This window comes from Lissotriton helveticus, chromosome 2_2 (genome assembly GCF_964261635.1).
Source record: "Lissotriton helveticus chromosome 2_2, aLisHel1.1, whole genome shotgun sequence".
In the NCBI taxonomy this organism is placed as follows: Eukaryota; Metazoa; Chordata; class Amphibia; order Caudata; family Salamandridae; genus Lissotriton; species Lissotriton helveticus.
The window spans coordinates 314,494,961-314,513,090 of record NC_136060.1 but is presented as its reverse complement, the minus strand read 5'-3'; positions in this window follow the sequence as shown (position 1 = coordinate 314,513,090).

Below are 18,130 nucleotides of genomic sequence, written 5' to 3'. Positions count from 1 at the left end.
ATTTACATAAACTGCAATCCACAAAGTCAACAAAGAAAATAAATGCGAAGAAAGGGCCAAAATCAGCTTACACAGTCAGAAAAATACAACAAATTATTCAAACAGTTCTCTGAGAGGGAAAGTTTACGTTCACATGAAAAGCGATAATGTGTGTTTAGACAAAGAGAAGGGTAGAGGATTATGTGTTAAATATGCTAGGATCCGTTCTGAATAAATTGATACACCGGACTGACCTTGAACAAAGTATGCCTAAATGCTTTCTCCCCCCAATGGGTACCTTTAATTACATATTGTAATGAAGAACGAAATACACGACTGAAGTAAACATGTGTGACCCTCTATACTTAATGGAATAGTTCAAGGGCCGTCCAATTGAATTACAATGTAGCTCGCAACTGATCAGAGGCCAGCGATGAAGTCACAAATAGGGCCTCATTCAGGGGCATATGAACAAGGAAGTAGCAGAGTGAGGAGTTAGCTATCATGGCTTAATGCCTTACTCCGCCACTTCCGAAACACAAGGCTGCACCATATTTACAACAATATGGTGCAGCCTTGTCTTTCCACCTGTGCTGGAGTTACACTTAGCACTGTAGCGCCAAAGGCCTGCACTCTTACACAGGGCAGCAGACATGTAAAACACAAAAAAATTATGCATGTCTCCTCGTTTCGCCAACCTCAGACCAGGTTTTCCTTGGTCTAAATTTTAGCGCTTTCTTCTATTTATGCTGCACTTGTAAATAGGGGGCAGCATCAAAATCAATGGGCGTGGCAGTGGAATGCCCACCGCAACACCGGCTGCCCACCCCTTTCATGCTAAGCTGAGCGTGAAAGGGGACCTTATTAACAATGCAGTGTTAAGCCGTGTTAAGTGGCTTAACGCTGACTTGTAAATAAGGCAATGCCCCTATCACCGCCAGAATGTCGTAAAAGTGATGCCGTCGCGGTGTTAGGGGCTTGTACATATGACCCTCAGAGTGGCCCGGGGTTCGTATGCAAAAATACCACACCCAGAAAATACCCAGAATGAGGGTATCCTACAAACCAGATACGCATAAGATAACCTGCAGTATCGTAGCGCTGCTCAACAGAAACTGCAGATATTCCTTCTTTCAAATGAGTTTTCAGCAGATTGTGTCACTTATTGTTATGCTAGGAACACTTTCCCTTATGTGGCTTAATCCTGCAAAGATCGGAATTCACACTCAAAATCCAGTTTGCACTCATTTCGGTATTTACCCGGGTCCCAGAATAAGACCCCATGTAATGTAACCGGCTCATCTGCCTACTTTATAGGTTTAGAGCTATAGAAAAGCATATCACATAGCCAGAGACGAAGACAGACTTACCTTTCAACTACATCCTTGTTTTTTTCTACACTCCCTGGCTCCCCATCAGTATTAATGCTGATATCGTTTTAAATACACAGTAACGGGTCTGGGGTCTGGCTAAGCATTTTCGCAGCTATCTAATCTGTATGGTATGTCGATGTTATTGTAGGACTCTTTTAAAAGGCCTAATGAATTCATTTGTGTAATTCATTCCAACTGATAGGACACATACAAAGAGCAATAGATACATAGATCAAAAAGAGAAATGTCCTGAAATGAAACATCCTTTGTTAGTCCCCCGTACTAGGTCCCATGGATGACTGAGCGCTTGTTAAGCTTAATAATACAATGATGTAAAGACACGCCATTGTCAGTATGGATTGGAAGCCTCGACTGGTCAGTCTTCAAAAGACAATGCGGCTGAAATAGGAATTTGAGACAGCACCCTTGTTTTTTTTAACCCAGCGAGATTTTGTAATCGCTTCACATTCCCATCAAAAGGGCATTTTATTATGTCAATTTTGTTTTTTACTTAACAACACTGTTGGAGTCAAGGAGAGTGGAAATAAAATATATCAGAGATTGAGTTGTAGAGTAAGAAAGGGGAACACTTAATAACTTATTAAACACAATCTGGTTAGACCAGAACACAGTTAAAGAATCTCTGCTTGCTCTCTGTTAGCTATAGTACAAACAACTGGCAATCGCTACAAAGAGCGAGTTAAGTTCAAATAGTGCCAAAAATTATTTTAAAGTCAATAAAACAATTAAATAAAATTCCCAAACCAATTTAGTAAAAAGGACTTCGAAAAATAAAAAAAACATAATTGTAAACTAACACTTCACAGGTGATGGGGACTTAGGCACATTTTTAGTGGATCACAATTGAGTGAAGGTCAAGTACACCAAATGGGTTATCGAGGCCAAAGTTTTTAGGTCTCGCCTACGCAGTGCGCATGCGCTGCCTAGGAAATAGACCTGTAGCCGTGGATTGCCTTTTTCAGGCTAAAACGTGCACGCGATCCATTGCCTTCAATGGCAACGCGTGCACGTGTGGTTATTCCCTTGTGGGAGTGATCGCCGCCATATGGTATCAATTATCGCACTCACTCCCGCGATGGAAATTCTACCTGCACTCTGCTCGCCCTCCCCCACCCCCTATTTGTTTTTAATGGTACGTGTGTGCGGCTGCTTTGATGTCTTCTGGCGGCACGTGATGGGGTATTCCGCATGCTTTCTTTCCTCTTGACAGGCGCGTGCTCTCCCTCCAAGGGGACCTGTCACACTTCTTCCCCCTTCAGTGGGTTTAAAGGATGAGTGTGACGAGTAGAACTATGAAGATATAGTGTTGGTAAGGTGTTTTTACTATACTGTGTTTTCGGAGACAAGCACCTTTTCAGGATTGGTGGGAACTTTACGTCTGCTGCACTGCAAAGTTTTGGTATTCTTGCCAGATTGGGCCCTTATTTTCTTAATTGTTGGAGCAAGCGCTCAGAAGTGGCCTGTTGCCGCAGCTAGCGATACACTAAAACAATAGTTCAGAAAAGTTTTTATAACGGCTAGAGGCATTTCTGGGTACCTGCAGCCAGCTCTCTTCCGGAGTGTTTGGATACGTGTATCCCCCTGTGAGTGGGGGGATTGAGGGCAGGCGGGCAGTGTCAGTGCTGCTGCTGCACGGAGCAGCTTGGAGGTCCCGGGCAGTGCAGGGAGCTTCACTGAACAGAAAGGGGGCTATGTGTCCTTGCTTCCTTCCCTGCGAGCGGTGGGGTCCGTGGCTGCGTCACTGACTCCCCTCCCTCGCGAAAAAATAAATCTCCTCAGATGTCCGGGCGAGCCAAGAGGTGAGCCCTGCTCTAGTTATGCCTGCGTAAAATGTTCTTGGCATTAGGGGACAAGGGGAGACTCCGCTCATCGGGGCAGTTTTTCAGCATTCCCTGCAGCTCGTCTACCGAGTCACTGGCAAGAAGTTTCCTCCAGCAGCCTCCGCCGGCCTGTCTCTGCGCCACCTTCCCTGAATGACAGCCGACATGCAGGACGACAAGGTAAGGGGGGAACGTGCTTGTATGCTTTTAAATTTAGTATTCTAAAGGAAATGGCAGGGCGGCTTGCGGTTTGCTGTATCTGTGAAAAAGATGTTTATACCACCCCCTTTAACCCTCCTGTCTCCTCCAAATATTCTACTTGATACAGCTGCACACACTCTAGTTTTAACCATTTATACCAAATGAAAAGAAAAACAAGTTAAACTCTACTGGGTATACACAAATACCAGTCAGCTGAACACAGTCACCGACCACCAGTTCTAATCAATCAACTGGAATTGATTACACAGGATTTCTGCACATGTCCAAAAAATAATATGATTCAGGAGAAGTCATTAATGACATAATTGGTGAATTGGACTTCCACCAAGGTTGTCGCACCCCCATGCCTCGTTGAATATGATGCCAGATGACTACTGTCATTCTGGTTGTGTGAACTGTTTTTTTAGACTCATTTAATCTGCAACGAATTTAAAGCACACATACATATCCCTCCACGGCCATTTAGGCGTGATGTGGTCGGAAGAGAGGAATTACACCCTTAGCCACAAACACGTGGGGAGTTCTGGGCTGGAAACACTGAAATGAAGTCAAAGTGCACAGCGGTATTTACATATCTTCACCCTGCTTCTCAATTTCATAGTTGTGTGGCTGTTCTAACACTTTACCGCCTGTTCATGAGGTGTTGTTAATCGTGGAATCAACAATCGAGAGCCTACAAAAACAATGTGATATGAAATAAAGTAAAACACTATCTTCCTGACTGTCGCTATTAAAAAAATGCAATGAAAGCAGAGGTAAGTTAATATTGTGGCTGTCACCTTGGCCTGGAAGTGTACTGAGTGTGAGAGTTGAAGAAGGGAGGCAAGGGACTGCTGTGTCCTTCTCGGACGCCGGCATCGAGGTACCGACGGACAGAGCGGGGCCTCCCTTTTTCCCGAGTGGGTTCCGGGTGAGGTGAGGCGTACTCCCACATAATGCTGGGAGATACATAAAATTTTGGACTTCCTACGGTATTCATCTGGGCTCAGAGGAACTGGTAGGACTTATCCAATGTACATTAGCGTGCTTCACTAATTTTTTGATTTGCAGTCGCAGTTTCCTAAATGGTCCTGAAGAAAGCTAAGACCAACAGTCAATACAGCTGAAACATGTCGACCTCCACTCACTTTGCCCACATATAGTTATCATTTCAAACTATTTTGGCAAATTTTAATCTTGACCCGAGTGCCATACTGATTAAAATTAATTTTGGTCCTTGGAATCAATTTTACTTTCACGTTTTTCACTTCAATTTCTTGCACTGCACCCCATTAGCATCACCAGTGAAGCCCAGTGGTCTGTATTTACACCATGTTAATCCATCTCTGCACCATGACTAGGTGCACTGTTTGAGAATTGGATTGGTGACATCTCCCACATGACGACATTCCACCACATGGGTGGGCTGATGGGAATTTTTTCCTAACAGACCCGGGTTATCACTTCTAGTGCTACTAATGGTTTTGGGGCACTAGTTCCAGTTGCGGCACACTTACAGGTTTCTGACCAGGCCACTTTTTGTTTATTGACTGCTGTGTCACTGTCAGTACATTTCCATTTCTTGGGGATGTGCACCAAACTATCTAGACTAGAAGTGGGGAAGCCTCGTGTCGTGGACTTTTTTAGGTCTCGGCCTGATCCAGCGCATGCGCTGGTCTCGACTGAGACATTTAGTAGCTCTGAGAAATGCTACTTTGCCGGCGATCAGCTTGCTAGAATGCGCACAAGAGGGCGCATGTCGTGCACAGCTGTTGCGGCTTCTTTAAGGCTTGTGAATGCTTTCCCCTACCCCCAGCTGGCACCCGGCTTCTTTGATCTACGTTTCGCGCGCGTGCGCACAACTCTCGTGTTTTTTTATTTTTTATTATTTCATTTCTCGTCCCGGCCTCGTGGCCAATGCTTGTCTCTACGGAGACAGTAAGGGAGGGAGGATTTACTGTGCATGAACATCTTTTCCTGTTTGTTTTTTGTGACAGATTGATAGAGCAAGCCAAAATAAAAACTATACATATCTCGTCGTGCATGCACAGTACACACTCAGGTTTTGCCTTACAACTTTCTTTTATTTTTCTTTACCATTCTTTACTTTTTTCAAAAAATCAAGGTTGCCTATGCCTTTGTTCTCAGAAAATCTGATACTGTAGAAAGTAGCTTGCAGTAGCCAAAGGAATCAAAGTCAAATCCATCACAAAATCTTTTAGAGCACTTGCCTAGAATTCCTTACGCAGAAATTCCAAAAGGCACGCCCCATCGATTATCAAAATGGGGCGGAAGACCCTTTCGGGTGCAAGGCTCTAAGCTCAGAACGCCCTTCCCCTTTCTTTATGAGCCGAGCCTAGCCTTCTTCCATTTTGAAAAAAAAATCTCAAAACGTGGTTCAATAATTCCTTTAGCCGTCAGGATCTGCACTTCATCTGGCAAGCTCGCGGCTCGAGTTCTGAACGCTATTTTTCCTAGTAATGATGCAAAGATGCAAACTCTTGAAGAGGGACAGTTATTAAGGGTGCAAACCCATCGCCGAGTAGTGGATCTTTTATGCTCGCCCCCTATTTCAACTACAACATAAAATAAACAAGAAAATAGGTCAGAGCGATGGAGGGCTAACTGACTCATGTTGGCGATGCAGAGTCATGATGGGGACACATCCGATATTTAACCAAATAGGACCCAATGTATAGTCATTGTGCGGTGTGCAAGTGAAAGTGTGCTGGCTGGCAGGCATACAGAGGGGCTTGTGAAGTCATCAAAGACTGTCGAATTCCTAGCTCTGACCCCAGGGTCCTATCGAGCGCAGGTGCCACCACATTTGCGCACACTGCACCATAATTCACAAAGGAATCCTGGATGTTTTAGGCTTTGTTCCTGCAGATGACTACCCATGAATCAGACTGTCACCTCACTCTCTCCCATCTCGTCAGAGGCTTGGGTAGGGCCAGGATCCTCACTAACCCCATCCCACCCTGTGACTAGTTATGCAATGGTGAGCTGAAAAAAATGGAGCATGAGGCATGCAGTGAGCAAACCTCCGCTTTCACTTTTGTGCTTCAGTGATTCAGGCAGGAGGGAGGCAATTGGCAGAGCTCATTCATGGGTCTTTAGGTGGAGAACTTCTTCTATTCAGAGTGGATCCGAACCCCAGCACCACTGAAAATCTGTCCACCTCAAAGGTTTGCTTCTCCATATATGTTCAAGAAACGTGCTGCTAATATTTTACCCAGCCATGGACTTATTATGAAGCTCTGACTATTAACAAGGGTGCTCACCAAAACAGAATATTTCATCAATACGCTCACACACACGTAGTGGCCTCCACAACATTTTACAGTAAAAGGCTTGGTGGAGAAATTAATAGCTTAAGTTTTCTCTCATTCAAGGTGCGCACACTCAGTACTTGTGCAATAATACGCTTTGATAACGTGCAGTACTTCTGATGTCTGGGTCCGCTGAGCTCTTCTTGGTTGTGGAGTGCAGCATCCTTTATCACTTCCGCTGTGGTAGCCAGGAGCACTGCTGGTCCTTCACACTCCCACTCAAGTCCAGATGTGTCAGGATTCATCACTGCAGAGTGTGGCCTGCTCGAGTGAGCCTTCCCTACAGCACTAAGGTGCTCCAGCACAGCTGTTCACGTTACTCCTTGAACACACCGTAAAGGAGGGTTGGGGAGAATGGACAGTGAATGAGGAGCAAAGTGACCTTTTATCTAGCAGCAGGTGGGCCATGCTAATCTCACATTTCCAAAATTGAAAACAAAACTTTTTTTGCCACCTGCGGGATGAGTATTTTTCTTTTCTTTTATTTCTGTTGCCTGCCCCTCCCTTTCTCCCACCACAGAGCAGCCTCAGGCTCAAAGTACGTCTCACGCTGTGCTCGTACCCAGCAGGAAATTATTTTTACTTTTATGAACTGTTTTGGTGCTGTAGTTTTAAAGCATGTAGGCAAACTAAAGATGAATCACTGAGTGGCTCTGCACAATGGCATTGTGTTAAATTTTAACCATGCCTCTTTTCAGCGCATTAAAGTATTAATCAACTAAAACAGGTGATCACGTTATGGACACTACAAGGATAAAAGGCTGGGTAGTCCATACATGTTGTAAAACTTGATTGTAAACTAAGTTTGGTACCAAACTGATCTCAAGCAGAACGAGTGTTGGCTTCTTTCGTGCAGCATATTGAAATTGAGCGACAGCAGCTTAGATGTTTATAAAATAGCAAAGTACACTGTATCCATATTAAAGGGAAATATGTTATATGTTACAGTCCAAACAGGACACAAGTACTGTCTAACTACATACACAACCACACACACAACCACACACACATACAGCCACACACATACAGAATCACACACACAGCCACAACCACACACACACACAACCTCACACACAACCACAACCACACACATACACAACCACACACAACCACACACACAACCACACACACACAGACACACACAAAACCACACACACAACCACACATACAACCATACAACCACACACGCAACCACACACACAACCACACACACACAACCGCAGACACACACAACCTCGCACACACAACCTCACACACACACAACCACACACACAACCACACACACAACCACACACACAACCACACACACACACAACCACACACACACAACCACTCACAACCACACGCACACGCGCAACCACACACACACAACCACACACAGACAACCACACACACACAACCACACACACAACCACACACACAACCACACCGTCAGTGCACACTTTCTCCAGGCACAGACACCATCAGTCAGCAGTGCACACTTTCACCGGCACAAACACCACCAGCCGTCAGTGCATGCTTCCACCAGGCACACACCACCAGCCATCAGTGCACACCTTCACCAGGCACACACACACCACCAGTCGTCAGTGCACACTTTCACCAGGCACACAGACAAAACCAGCCGTCAGTGCACGCTTTCACCAGGCACACACCACCAGCCATCAGTGCACGCTATCACCAGGCACACACTCCACCAGCTGTCAGTGCATGCTTCCACCAGGCACACACACCACCAGTCAGCAGGGCACACTTCCACCAGGCACACACACCAGCAGCCATCAGTGCACAATTTCTACAGGCACACATACCACCTGCCATCAGTGCACACATGAATTGTTAACGCATCCACAATTAACTATTTTAGCAATCGCTGTATGGTGCACTTTACTTTTAATACATTCATCTAAAGCGCAGCATGCCACCATTGCTACAAAAATAAATAAAAACAATTTTGGCCTACAATTAATAGACTTTTGTTGCAATTGGTGTTGCAAAATTTAGCAATGCCATTAGCTCAAACTTAATTAATTCGAGACCTATTGCATTTCAAATGCTGGTTACTTCTGATTAAGGATCTAATTTGTAGTTTGTCAGAGAGGGTATTCTGCTGCCACTGTGACGGAGTACCCTCTCTGCCAAACTGAGTCCAACCCACCTCATTTACAGTGAGTTACCTATATTACGTCAAAGGCAAAGACAACTCCATCTCTGCTGCCATTAACCGTTAACAGCCCGCCAGAGTAAGGGCTGTGAGAGGTTTGGCCCTATGCCAAGGGGCACACTGGGGCTTCTGGGCCCAACATTTGTGGTTGAGGCTTTTTACTCTTGATGTCCCGGGGCCCGACTTACTATGGAACCCATTCAACTGGGCCAGGTACTCCTTCTGAACTTCACTCTCTGTGGTAACTGTGGTCGAGCAGTCAAGGCTCCCTTAGGAGGGAGGTACATAGAGGTGAGAGAACATGACTTATAACTCAAAAAGCAAAACAGTACGAACAATAAATTAATGACCAGCCAAATCCTTGTTTTTAAAAGAAAAAGTAGTATTTTATTTCTAACTCTACACATGCAAATAAATGCGACATTCAAATGCAACAACCCAATCCCCCTTGAGGTCATGCTCTAGTAATTGTCAAGTGATTCCTTGTCCCACCCTCCTTCATGAAACATGTTCAGGGTTATTCCCCGTTCACTAATGGCCGCATCAGGGAATGCAAACTATGAGGCCATACTCAGGAGTTTTCTTTTGACTCAGTCAAAAGTGTCTAGGCTGTTGCAGCACCTTCAGCAGTGAATCTCCTGGGGACCCAAAGGCTCTTGTTCAAGTCTCACCCATTCCTGCAGCAAGAAAGCATCTGTCAATACAGCGGGAGCCTTCAGTATCGGCCCTTATGAGGTCCCATCCAGCTTGTGAAGTCAGGATGTTCGCGTTACAGGCAGCAGCATCAGATGGGGCAGGCTGACTCTCTGGAGTGAGCGACCAATCAGAGCAGCTTCCAGCTCACAGCGATGCAGTAGGTCAAGTTCTCCCTGGCAGGCGTACTTCTGGTCCACCAGTGACAGTCAGGGCAGATCCTTCAGTGTTTCTGGTTCCGCCACACACAGCCTCACTGTGTTCCCCAATGAGGGTCTGAAGTCTTTGATGATTTGGTCCCGGTAGTTCCCCTTAGCACCCTCTGGATGCAATGTAGACTACTAAGGTACAATTGCCCTCACCATGGCATCCCTCTCCTCCATATGTGGTCACAGCTCATGTGTTCATGAGACCTGGCATGCTGGTTACAGAGTTTCTTCACCCGGTGGCACCCTCTGGCATACATGATCACCGCAAAAAGGCTGTCTGGATTCAGCGCCCTCCACACAGCACTCAATACATGGTACATTTTAAGGCAGCCCTCTTCTGGTATACAGTAAGTATGGGCGAAATTTGCAAATTCGTGGTACGCGGTCCGCGAAATCCGCGAATTTGCGGGGTTTTTTTGCGTGTTCGCTGGGCTTTTTGCATGTTCGCGGGGCTTTCTGCGTGTTCGCGGGATTTTTTCAGTGCGGCTACTGCGAGGTTACCCATGCGGTTGTACATGGGCTAGTTGCATGCTCGCGTTGTGCAATTGCGTGTTTGCGTCCGCTTTTGCGTGCCCGCGGACAAAAAGTCTCACGACCAAACCCCAAAATTTTTTGACAAATTCGAGCGATTCACAGAACGCGAATTTGTCAAAAATTCCCAAATTCCGCAAGCGGAACAGATTTTACGCTAATGCTTAGTATACAGAGGTCGCAGAAAACAATCTTTCACATGGGCTATGGCACTATCGGTGCACATCCGAATCCTCACATCTCTCACAGGGAGTCTTTACGGTAGGGGTCCTCACTAGACCTTGCCCCCTCAAACGCTCCCCTCTTTCTCACAGGGCACACTGGTCTTGGCAATCAGGTAGGTGCTGGTGCTCCAGGCTCTAGAGCAGGTGGTCTTGGTCTCCTGGGTGATCTCCCCTCACCCAGCAGGGAGACTAGGAGGCCTTGACCACTAACTTGCCCACACAGAGCTCCTTCAGCCCTGCAAGAACATGGTTCACCAGGCAGTAACAAGTGTCAGAAGAAATTCTTCAACCAAACTGCTGCAGCACCTCTGGCAGATAGATTGCATACTTCTCCTTGGCATTTGGTGCCAAAGAGATCTGCCAATATCCACTGGTCAGATCCTGATTTAGAGTGGGTGACCACATGAGCAGTTTTCTCTGTCTTTCACCTCATTGTCACTGCCAAGTAAAACCTGGTGGTAAGGGGCAATGAAAACTGCAAAATTCCCCCCTTGCCATTGCTCCAATGCATTTTTTGGGTATATCATGCGTCTGCTTACAAGTTTAAGCAGAACAACACTAAAAGTGAAGAAGAAGCAATGCCAAGAAATGCGACAATTGCTAGTATTCACATAATCAATTGAATATCATACAGACTCACAGGACTAATTGATCATAGCGGTGATTATTGCTTAGCAGGACTATGCAGGAGTATACAAGGAAAACGGGATGCTTTACAAAAAAAATTGCTTTATTTAAAATCCGTCACAAACATGGTGGCATGCTGACTTCAGCAGGCCATCATCCCCATGATTTGTATAATTCCTAGGGTGTCGCAAATTGCAATCTACCTCATTAATATTAATGAGGTAGAGTGATTTGCGAACCCCTAGGAATCGCTATCTGAAAGTCTTTGAGTTTCATTCATTGTAAGTTGTGATTACCTCATTGCAAATCTCAGGAATTTGCAATTAGGTATTAGCAATTTACAATTTTGATATATGTAGCCCAAAGAGTAGAATGTAATAAATAAATTACACAAAAACAACAAAAAGTCAGTAGAGCTATGGACATGATTTTTCAAAGTTTTAGGTAAAAATAGCATCAAAATGCACAAAGCGCTAATTGCGGGTATCTGGTTTTGCTGGGCTGCGGAAAAGTCACAATTTCAGGCCGACTGTGATGAAGCACGGTTCCGATACAGGATCCAGTTTCATCATGCTGAAGGATTACCTTCCCAATTCCTGAGTGAAGAGCTGCTGTTCCCGCCAGTGGGAGCCAAAAGGAGATTATTGGCTGCACGAAAAGCAGGTCAGGAACTGCGGATGGTGGCTGCTGTAATGAGAAGAGACGATTGTAGCTGGAGTTTCGTGTTTGGTAGTCAAATTGAACTCTTGTTTTCGGTGTGAAGGGCAGGTCTCAAGAGAGCCTCACTCCCTTAAGCCCTACCTTCGGGTTGACTTATGAGTAATAAAAAGAACGGTTTAGTGGAAGACCTGAGACTTGTTTTGTGGGCCTGCTTTAGTGGGTGGCACAGTGAGTGCTGCAGTCCACTAGTAACATTTTAAATTACAGGCCCTGGGTACGTGTATTATCGTTTAATAGGGACATATGAGTACATTAAATAGGCCAAATAGGTGTAGGCCAGTTTTACCATGTTTTAGGGTGACAGTATAATCACTTTACCACTGGTTAGCAGGGATAAAGCGCAGACTGTCGGGTACATGTTGTGCTTCTCTTCCTGGACAGTCTCCTCCTGGTGGGTTAGGCATACTCCTGTCTTGCCTCATCAGGCATGTGGGCTTCCAGGCACTTTAGGCAGACGCTTAGCTCCTCCAAAAATAGATGCAGACTTCAGGTAATGTCCCTTGACATGTGCGAGCTGTCAGGCAGACACCCACCCTGGTCACACAGCAACTATTCAAGTGTTTTTTAGATCACTCCCTGCCTTGGTCAAGAAGACTGAAGCAAAGTGGGATGGTTTGGATCCCACTTTGTATTCAGTTTCGAGACAGGAGATGTGGATTGACTGTCTGAGGCTTCGGAACCGGTTGGCATTGGGTAATTTCAAATGGCATTTTCTGGCTGTTCCTCGATCTTTGTGCAAAGTATCAGCTCTCGCAGCTGGTGGTAATGGGGCAATGAATATCCAAAACACGAGTTCTGTGAAGTCGGAAATCTCAGTAACTCGGTTCTCCCAGCAGATAGTAATGGGGTAAGGAGTATCCTCAATATGAGCACTATGAAATGGGAGATCCCTGCACCTAGCTTGTAAGTAGCCTTTCTGAAGCAGCAATTGAGACAGACAGAAGGGTACACCCTAACTAGAAACATCTTCACTTTGAAGAACAGAAACTGTAATTCCACCCATAACCCGTGCCACTTATCAAATGGCATTGTTCAGAAAGAAGCAATCAGCAGCCTTTAACTAACAAGGCTAACAAGCCCTTTCTCCTCTCGATCCTCCTTCACACACAGGGGCCTACTTAGAAAATATAAGCTAACAAATGAGTAAATCTAAATGTGCATACTTATTCTTTCATTTAAATTTACTAGCTTTGGCATTTCCTAATTTTCGATTGTAAATTAAAAATGTACTACAAACTGTACACTTACATGTCTCAACCCTGAGAGTTTAGAATGTGGAGCCTAATTAACACTTGTAAAGTTAGAACTAATAACTCTTCACTCACAGGCATAGCTCTCTGCCATTGAGAGGAGACCGCCCTATGGTATAGTGTATTTGGAAAAGTAAAACAACTTTTAAAAAAAAGTTACCTTATTTCCATGATAATTACGAATGATTATTATTTATATATATATTACCTACTGGCGGTCGCCAGTAGGTATATATAGTTAGGATTTTTTCTCTATGGGTTTTTTGAAAATTCTATGTCTAATAACTTTGGCGTTTGTGGACGGAATTGGCTGAAATTTTCAGCAAAATGGAACATTTTGTTTCTGAGCAGCCACTGGAAATTTGGGGGGAGTTGGTCCAGGGGGGGCCGAGAAAAAAGGGGGGTCCCAAAACGTGTTTTTAACATTGAGTTTTCCATAGGGCGGTTAGCCTCACTTTTAGCCCGAACGGCTGAATGGATTTGCACGAAACTTGGCAAAATTGTAGGGACTGGTAGCCCGATGTGCCTTTTGTAGGTCTCAATATATGTGCTACAGTGGATTTTGAGAAATTAACGTTTAAAAAACAGATATATATCTGTAACAGCGGACCGGGCAGCGCTCCAGGACGCGTACTTTTCGCGCAACGGAGCTTTGTGAAGCGAAGCTGATTGGTTCTCCGGCGTCTGTCAACATTCCAAACAGTCCGTAGCGGCCGCCATCTTGTCTCTCGGTAGGATCGAGAGACAAGAGGAGGCCAAAGCGAATGGGCAAATGACCATAAGGGGGAATAGTAGATCCTCGCTGACCCCCTAGGTTTGATGTGGAGGTTTTAAAAGGGCCCCGCGGGGCAAAACAAAAAAATAATAATAATAATCGAACGGCTGAATGGATTTGCACGAAACTTGGCAAAATTGTAGGGACTGGTAGCCCGATGTGCCTTTGCTAGGTCTCAATATATGTGCTTCAGTGGATTTTGAGAAATTAACTTTCAAAAAAAGATATATATCTGTAACAGCGCACCGCTTCGCGTACTTTTCGCGTTACGGAGCTTTGCGAAGCGAAGCTGATTGGCTCTCCGGTGTCTGTAAACATTCCAAACAGTACGTAGCGGCCGCCATCTTGTCTCTCGGTAGGATCGAGAGACAAGAGGAGGCCAAAGCGAATGGGCAAATGACCATAAGGGGGCATAGTAGATCCTCGCTGACCCCCTAGGTTTGATGTGGAGGTTTTAAAAGGGCCCCGCGGGGCAAAAAAAATAATAATAATAATAATCGAACGGCTGAATGGATTTGCACGAAACTTGGTAAAATATTAGGGACTGGTAGCCCGATGTGCCTTTGCTAGGTCTCAATATATGTGCTTCAGTGCATTTTGAGAAATTAACGTTCAAAAACAAGATATATATCTGTAACAGCGCTCCGCTTCGCGGAGATAAAATTATATCTGTATTACCTAGCTGTTGCTAACACCAGTTAGCGACGGCTAGTAGGAGATAGCGACCATCTTGGGCCCCACTTTGCATGTGAGTGATATTTATCACTAATGACATGCAAAGTGGGCATGCCAAGATGTTAGCGACTGGAAACAGTCGCTAACATCGCTATCTCCTATTATCAACTTTTGGAAATATTCGAGATAAGCGCGAATATCTCCAAAAAGTAACAGCTGCCCTGAGCAGTTCTTAGCCATGTTATCCAATGGGAGGTGGATAACATGGCTAAGAGCATTAGCTCGGTAATGCATGAATATCGCTGAGTTTTCAGCGATATTAATGCATTGCGGTCGTTTTTTATCGTATTTGCGATAAACCTTGATAATAGCAAGGTTTATCTGCGATAATTTCTGACGGTAAAAAAATCTTTGCAATGCATCGTTAGGGATAAATATCGCTTAACTTTGGTAATATGCCCCAACGTCTGTTAACGTTCGATTCGAAGGAAATCAGGAAGTGTTGAAAAACATTGTCTGCGCCATCTTGTCTTTTTTCAAATGCCACACTTTTGTCGTGCACGGCAGCCATTTTAAATGCCTTGACCAGACCCACTCTGTGCACGCTGTCGATCCTTAGCATGGCTCCCCACCCTCGCAAGCATCTCACCCAGGCAGTGGTCACCCCCGCTCTCTGTCTTATGCATGGGTAATAAACCTCCCCCCATCTGCGCTGAGAATCACACCCTGTGCCCGCCCGACACCTCCCTTTCGCCCTATTCACTACCGCACCCTCTGACACTCCTTTTCCTCTGTGTCCGATTGTCCAGGCCGGTCCTAGGCTATCAGCTAGCCCTGCAGATGTAGTTTATGGCCACAGCTGTAAAGAATCACCCCTCTTCAAAGGAGTTATAGTAGATCAAGGCCCACACTCGATGAGATCCGTCACAGCAGAAGCGTTGCTATTATCTGAAAACCATCCTGTATTGTGATTGGGGAGGGGACCGAGCGTGAAGCGGAAGATTCCAGGGATGACTCTTTGTACATCAAAGTTTTTACAATTATGTGTCACATTAAAAATATATAGCACTCCGACAAAGTAGTAAGATTATAAAACTTTAATAATTTATAAATATATACAAGAAAACAAAAATAGTAATAACATATAAACATTTTTAGGGAAAAACAACGAAGTAGCGGTCGGCTGTGCGAATAGTCCCAACGCAGCACAACGTCCAGATTTCCGGCGTGGGGCGTCGCGGGGGGTGGGTCATCAGTAGCAAACTGTTGTGCGAATAGTTCCAAGGCAGCAGAACGCGCCGAAATCTAGATGACACGAAAGTGATGTCTAGTAAGTTGCCACCCAGCAAATAACGGCGTGGGGCGTCGCGGGGGGTGGGTCATCAGTAGCAAACTGTTGTGCGAATAGTTCCAAGGCAGCAGAACGATGGCACCAAGGTGATGTCCAGTAAGTTGCCGCACTGGTTTTGGTATCCTACAATGCTGCTCCGAATAACGGCGTGGGGCGCCCCGGGGGAGGCGGCGTGAACGGGCCTCTCCAGGTGGAGTGTCATCTGTTGTAGTGGGGCGCCCCTTTACCGTTTCAGTTGCCATTCCGTCCGTTTTTGGTCCACTGTGTCAAAAGCCGCAATTCAGCTGAGTTGCGCCAACTCTTGCGGTGCAGCGATAGGCGGCTGTCACAGGACTCTCAAAATGGCGGCAGGCTCTTTCCTTTTTGGGCCTGGTCCACTGAAATGGCCCTGGGACACCTTGGAAATCGGACGCTTGTCTGCTAGGTCTTGGACCCCATTCTCGAAAGCGTCCCCTCCGCCTTGAGAATTCATCAAAAGTTTTGGGGGCCACGACACCTGCAGGCTTCTGGTGGGGAGCGGCTGCCATGATTGCTCGCGGAATGACCACGACGGAGCTACGAGATGGTGGTGCTCTCATGCTGACGCCAGTTTAGTCTGAAACATCCAGAAACAAGGTGGGGCTTTCATCGTTTGGGAAAAAAAAAAGTTTTCATCCAATGAAAAGTGTTGTTTTTAGGTCATATGATCAAGCCTTCCATCATTAGGAAACCAAAAGTAAAATGAACCAATGAAAAGTTTTATAAACAAGTCACATGACCTGTTATGCGGCATAGGGTATAAAATGCGGAGAAAATACGTTGGTACGTGAGGCGGCGTCAGTAGCGGACCGATGTGCGAATAGGCCGAAGGCAATACAACGCGCCAAGATCTGGATGGCACCGAGGTGGTGTCCAGCAAGTTGCAGCACTGGTGTGGCCATCCTACAATGCTGAAAGTCGGTGTGGGGCGCCCCGGTGGCCTGTGAGTTTGCGTCAGTAGCGGACCGATGTGCGAATAGGCCGAAGGCAGCACAACGCGCCAAGATCCGGATGGCACCGAGGTGGTGTCTAGTAAGTTGCCGCACTGGTGTGGCCATCCAACAATGCTGAAAGTCGGCGTGGGGTGCCCCGTTGGCCTGTGAGATGGCGTCAGTAGCGGACCGATGTGCGAATAGGCCGAAGGCAGCACAACGCGCCAAGATCCGGATGGCACCGAGGTGGTGTCTAGTAAGTTGTCGCACTTCTGTGGCCATCCTACAATGTTGAAAGTCGGCGTGGGGCGCCCCGTTGGCCTGTGAGATGGCGTCAGTAGCGGACTGATGTGCGAATGGGGCCAAAGGCAGCGCAACAATATTTTCTGACTGACACCACAAGGCGCTGAGATGCCAAGATCGATGGATTTGGGCCCAGATCTTTTGACTGGGGGAGTGTGTGACATTGATCCACATTCAGTCCATCACTTGTTGTTTTTGCAATTGCCGCCCTGGGTGCGCTGGGGATGCCCAGACGTGGGTCCCAGGCACTCCACACCACTGGAATCAAGCTAGCCGGGCTGAAGAGAGGTGTTACCTCGAAACCGGTCCGGTCCTCGGATGCTTGATTCCGTTCTGGGAAGGACATGGCTTTTGTAGTTCGGACTGGACTGTTCCCATGGGGCAACAGGGTCAGAGCTGATTTGCATATCGCCATTGTCTAACCCAGGGTGGTGTGGAGTGCAAAAGAACGATGGATTTGGGCCCAGATCTTTTGACTGGGGGAGTGTGTGACATTGATCCACATTCAGTCCATCACTTGTTGTTTTTGCAATTGCCGCCCTGGGTGCGCTGGGGATGCCCAGACGTGGGTCCCAGGCACTCCACACCAATGGAATCAAGCTAGCCGGGCTGAAGAGAGGTGTTACCTCGAAACCGGTCCGGTCCTCGGATGCTTGATTCCGTTCTGGGAAGGACATGGCTTTTGTAGTTCGGACTGGACTGTTCCCATGGGGCAACAGGGTCAGAGCTGATTTGCATATCGCCATTGTCTAACCCAGGGTGGTGTGGAGTGCAAAAGAACGATGGATTTGGGCCCAGATCTTTTGACTGGGGGAGTGTGTGACATTGATCCACATTCAGTCCATCACTTGTTGTTTTTGCAATTGCCGCCCTGGGTGCGCTGGGGATGCCCAGACGTGGGTCCCAGGCACTCCACACCACTGGAATCAAGC